The 6,113-nt window shown below is 40.8% G+C and overlaps 1 protein-coding gene across 1 annotated transcript in view; it reads right to left on the bottom strand.

The window, feature by feature from the left end:
* Nucleotides 1-6,113, bottom strand: part of ST6GALNAC3 (ST6 N-acetylgalactosaminide alpha-2,6-sialyltransferase 3) — a 643,023-nt gene that overhangs the window by 105,717 nt on the left and 531,193 nt on the right. The gene's annotated exons all lie outside the window — the stretch shown is intronic.

The raw sequence follows: 6,113 nt of genomic DNA, 5'->3' as shown, positions 1-6,113 counted from the left end.
CAATGAAATATCCTTGGAGTGGTTTTCTGAATGCTTTTCTGAAATCATAGATTTCTTCTGGTCAGTAGATCTCTTTAAAAGACTATTCCTTTCTTCTTATCTGATATCTGAGCTGCTTTTTCTTTTCTTTTTTGAAAGGTATTCATTGACAGTCCCTGGGAAGTAAAATCACAGCTACAGAACAGTGATTTAATTTTGACAGTTTTCTATTTATCTTTCCTTTTTCTCTTTCGTTGGGTGCTATTTCACTCTTAATGACTAGCGTTAACCATTTTTGAAGCACTCTGTGAATAATGGAGTTAATGGCCTTGAAGAAGACACATTTTATTACTAATAAATGTGGATTGCATATAAAGCCTACACATCAACAGAAGTATTGCGTCCAGATCAAGGGAAGAAATAGTACCACTAGCTTCTGCCTTAGTCAGACCACACTTTGAATACTGTGTCCAATTCTGGGCACCACAATTTAAGAAGGGTGTTGACAAGCTGGAACGTGTGCAGAGGAGGGTAGGACTCAAACCAATGGCTTCAAGTTGCAAGAAAGGAGATTCCGACTAAACCTTCGGAAAAACTTTCTGACTGTAAGAGCTGTTCAGCACTGGAACAGACTCCCACAAGAGGTGGTAGACTCTTTGTTATGCACTAACCTTGGATCCTAGAACAATAGGCAAGTAGAATCCTAGAATGCAACAACTGATTGCCTTGCAGGACTCCGAGTATATTTCACTCTCCTTGGAGGTTTCTAAACAGAACTCTATGATTCTATGAAAAGGATTTGAAGTATGTTGGCTGATGACACACAGCTCTACTTCTCCTTTACATCTGCAGGTGAGGCAATGGATGTGCTGAACCCTTGTTCTGCCTCGGTAATGGACTGAGGCATGGTTAGTGGGCAGTTCTCTAGACCAGATTCTTTAGACCAGAGGGGAGGTTGCTTGTTCTTGATGGGGTTACACTCCCTCTGAAGGAGTGGGTACATAGCTTGTGTGAACTTCACAGTTATGTAATTCAGGCTTTCTTCTGAGTAGGCATCTATAGGATTGTTCTGTACAGGTTAGCAAAAGTTCATCAGGACATGCTGTCCCTGCAGTTGCTCCTTTGCTGTGGAAACAGAAACACAGAGATTACTTAAATCCCATTACTAGACATCTTAGCTGTCCCATTCATTTCCCGACTGTTCTATTCCTCTTTATTAAAACCTAAAATTAGTCTCACAAGAACAAGTTCATGCCCTTACAAACCACAAAACTGTGTACCCTCTTCCAAAGATATTTGCAAACCTGAAGTGATCAGAGACTCCAATTAAAATAATATTAATAAAAGGCAGAAGTAATTATGGCAGGAAAGCTGCTCCAAGAGATACAGACATCGTTGCTGACTCTATGTGGGTGCAGATGTAGCTACTATATTTAAACTCCTGTTATGCTTTAGAAGTTTTGTTTTAAATAATGCATGTTTTTTTCTAAAGGAGGAATAATTTATGTAAAGCTTAAAAGAAATCTTCAGCTTTTATTTTAAAAGTAATTTAAGTCCTTGTAAGCCTTGGGGCTGCTGTACGAACTGTGTGAGCCACCAACTATAAACCCTGCTTTTATGAAGCTGTGTGGGCCTCATTTCCCATTTCTGTATGTATTGGGGATAGGGAGGAGGATGCTTGCTTCTTGCACCATATCCTCATGTTTCATGGGCTACTTTTCTAGGGGTCTCAGAGGCTACCAGATCACAGAGACTACTAGGCACCCTTGCCTCTCAGTAGAACACAGTACATTATGTTTGGGATCCTGGAGTTGCAGAGACCAGCTGTTAGAGGCCTGGTTTTGGGACTCATGCCCCCAGAGCCGTGTAGGTCTATTATGCTGCTATTTCTGTTGGCAGTCCGAGGGTGGAAGGAACAAGTTGTGAATCTTCTTATAAGCAAATTAAAATGTGTATTTGTGAATCTAGATACATGAGATGTCAAGCAGCATGGACCCATTGATTCTACAGAAAGGAGAAAAAGCAACAAATGCTTTTTGAGCAAAGGGTAGTGCTACAGAAAGCAACCTTTGATCTCCCTCATGGTCCTAATTGTGTCATTTGGGATGCTCAAGGTACAGAAAATCCTAGCCACTGATTTTCTTTAGCCGGAATGCTCAAAGGCATAGTTTTTATTTGATCTGCTTGCTCCTGTGCAAGACAGGCAGGGATGCTTTTTAAAGCCACAACACCCTATAATCTTTTAAACGGATAAAGGCCATTTTCTAGGATTGCCTTTATAAATTTGAAATCCACTAAAGAAATAGATAATTCAGTTTTTCACTGGGGAATTTCGAGCAAATGCAACTCGTTACCTGGCATCATTCAAAGCAAATTTGTTTGTGATGTGCTTTCCCCTTATACATGGGTCATGAAATTCTACTTTCTGTTTATGCTATAGCAGTAGATGCCAAGTAAATTGGAGCAATACTACTGAAAGCTTTTATTGTCATCGTTTGCTTTCCTTCCTCTTAAATTTCAAAAGATAGTAGGAGCATTATAGTATTTTTTTCTTCTTCATTAATTCAGTGGAAGATGAGAAGGCTGCAGTTGTAAGCTTGAAAGCAAGCATTAGAAACATAAGGGAAGATTAAAGGGGACCAGGATAAATGCAGGACAAACTAATAGAGAGAACCAGTGCTCCCCCCCCAAAATAATGTTTAGGGGTACTCTCATTTTAACTCATGAAAATCACCATTTTATAGTTCAAATTGGGAAAAATAAATACAGTAAATGGACAAAAGTACAGAGATCCACAAAATGTTTAGGGGTATGCATCCTCCTGTGCAGGGATGGAGGAAGGGCTGTGTTGGGGCCGTTCGCCCCAGGTATCACCACTGAGGGGGTGTGTGACAAAATGGCGGGTGGCACTCACCGTGGGGCCTGCAGCACGCCCGAGCCACATATCTCTCCTGGGAGTGACATGGTGGCTTGAGCGCCCACAGGCTCTGCATTGCCCCAAAAGGTCCATCCGCTGCCTCCCCCTCAGCTGTAGGTTGGCTGAGTGGGAGAAGGCAGCAGATCCCCTGGAGCGTCCTGCCCCTGCTTGCCCTGCCCCATGGGTGGCTGCCCCTGCCCCTGGGGGCAGGGCACACGCGCCGCCCCAGGCGCCTGATTGGCTTGCTTGGCCACTGCCCCTGCGTCCCCTCAGAAAAAAAGCACTGGAGACAGCTAACTTGAGAGAAAGTGGCCTTTTTGGGAGTAATTGAAGGCCCCCCCCCTATAATGATCACACTTTTCAGTATACATAATACAACCCATTCAGCATCTAGCAAATGTCCTGGCTTCTCTTCTGCAACCCCTGTGCACCCCTCCTCCATTTATTCCAGAGGACCCCCAACTCTCAGATTTTGGAGATATACAGGGGGCTGAAGGGGGAGAGGAGAGGAAAGAATAGCCTCACTATGGAAGTAGACATTGGCTCTTGTAATGTTGCATCTCATTCATATACCCCAAAGCTTGGTTTTGGCTTTTAGGTATCCCATAAGTAAAAAGAAAAACATATATAGCATTGTACATCACCATTATACTCCTTATGTATTCTTATTCATATTTAGGAATATTTATATCCCGCCTTCTAATCAAAGTTCTTGAGGCGACTTACATTATGTATGCAAATAACAATTAAATTAGACAGTGATACAGTAAGTCACCACAGCAGAACATTCCAGCAAATGTACTTCTGCACCTTTTGAAGAGGCTAGGGTCACATTAACTGGACCCTGAATATGTGGGGTGAGCAGGATTTGTAGTCCTGTGCAGTGTTATAATTTAGTTACGTATTTAAAATGTTTACAGAAGATACATTTTTAGCCAGTCTTTCCTCAATGAGAACAGGGCAGTGTACTTGGTTGTCCCAATTTTCTTCTATCTAACAACACTGAAATAGGACAGATTGTGAGACAGCAACTGGCCCAAGGTCACTCAGTGAACTTCATGGCTGAGCAGGGATTAAAATCTGGCCTCCTAATCCAGTCCTCTAAGCACTGCTATAGCATATGGGCTCACAGGGATCGGTAAATTGCAGAATTCTAGTAAATATTGGCAGGCAATTGTCTTAGATTTATGTGAGTTTTAAATGTATAATGATTTTAGTACCGGGTTTTTTTGTGTGTGTTTTCAAAGAAAATGGCAAGGACAGCTATGCTTCTGAATGTATAAGAATTTCTCCAGGTTTGGTTTTCCCAGCACAAAGTTCCAGTGTCAAGAGAAACTGTATCTTGGGGCTTTTAATTTTCCTCCTGCATAACTCATAAAGGTATGGGAACCCTTTGAGGATCCTGAGATGGCAACTTGAAATGTCAGTTCATGTAAATGCAACAATACAAGCTGAAAAAAATTATTTCCGAAGTGCTTGGTAAATATGTAAAAATGCGTTTCCTAAAAAGAATCCTTCATTTAATACGTTTGGGAAAGTGCCCACTTGAATTCACTGAGTTGAAAATGCCAAATTAACATTTTTTGCTCCATTACATCCCTCAGTCTTAAAAAAATTCCCAAGAGCAGACAGCATGGGAATGTGTTACGCACTGTGGTTAAGAAAAGCTCTCACCAAATATGTTTTCTCTTCCATTATCGTTTAAGAAGTTGCTTTGGTTGGCTTGTTCATAGTGAATGAGTGGTTAGAAACCTCACAAAAGACTCATAATGTTGATTAATGATTGTGGAGGATTTCCTGAATGGATAATTCAATGGCAGAGGTGGGCTTTGAGACCTGTGCTTTGCAGGTGTGCAAGAGAAGCAGCACTTTTCATTTTGAAATATGACAGAGATTGGAGAGTTGCTTGCTGGATTCAGCTGGGCGTGCAGTTTTGGGGCTGAGGGTCTGTCCAAATTGCTCTTTGGGAAAATTGGTTAAGAGTCTGCTTGCTTCCAAGAGGCTCTGCTTGGGTGCATGTAAATAAAGAAGATACTATGAACACATCTTCAGCTTTCATTGCTCTCACATTCAAAGGAAACAAAGAATAGCCATGTTGTCCCAGAAGCTTCTCACTGTTCTAATAATAGTACATTTAGTCTCAGTCCAGGTGTTTAGTGTTGAACAATTGGGTTAAATGCCCCTTCTATTCCAGCATACAATCTTTTGCTGGCATCTTGCTGTGTAGTCATTTTTGTTTGGACCAGAAATGGGCACTAATGACTCGGCTCTGATTTAATAAAAGAATCAATCATGTTCCAGAGCTAGGAAAAAGCCAGGTACCTGAGGGTTTGAAGCTGACACCTACAAATTTTAACAGTTGTGCTCAAGACTAGTAGCAGCACTTATTGTCTTATTTTCTTGCTAGCAACAATAGGACTAAAAATAGGACACTGGTGGGAAGAATCAAGATTTCCTTACCGTAGGGCAGTGGTACAGACTAATATTGTCTTTGTATTTAATGGACAAATTTAACAAAACAACTTATATAATAGATGATTCAGATGCATAGATAGTGCCGGATTTACGTATAAGCTAAACAAGCTATAGCTTAGGGCCCCACTCTCTCAGCCCCCCCCCAAAAAAAAAAATTAAAGGAAAAAAACCCTGGATGTACATTTCCAAAATATAAGATAAAAAAAACAAATAAAATGGCTTTAGATACCTATTAGGTCCATAAATTACCTTATAGCATATATTCAACACAAAAAAACAGCGACAATTTGTTGTTGACAAAGGACAGCTGGACATATAAAGGGCCCCATTACCTTCAGTAGCTTAGGGCCTCATCAAACCTAAATCCGGCCCTGTGCATAGAGATGACAGGATTCCATTTCTAAATAAGATTTAGATTGCATAGATCTGTCCTTCAGTGTTTTGTTTAGGGAAGTGTAGAAATCTTATCAAATGTGGTGCTAATTTATTTGATTGCAAGAGAAGCTTTGCTGGATCAGATCAAAGGCCTTTAAGACACAGAGCAAATGAAGAATGCATTATTTCAGGTGAACAGAGCAGTCTATAAGGTACACAGTATACTGTGCACATCATCCTTTTGATACAGGGCCTTTGTAGGTATTTTCTGCCTCCGCAATCAATTTAATTAAAAGTCTTTTAGCTAATTCTTTCACTGGCCCATTAGAAATCTTCTTCCCATATGAACCAACCCAGACCCTACAAT

The sequence above is a fragment of the Podarcis tiliguerta genome (assembly GCF_965153285.1).
Source record: "Podarcis tiliguerta genome assembly, chromosome: 6".
NCBI classification, from domain to species: Eukaryota; Metazoa; Chordata; class Lepidosauria; order Squamata; family Lacertidae; genus Podarcis; species Podarcis tiliguerta.
Note: the sequence above shows the minus strand (reverse complement) of the source record. Positions and strands in the feature narration are given on the sequence as shown.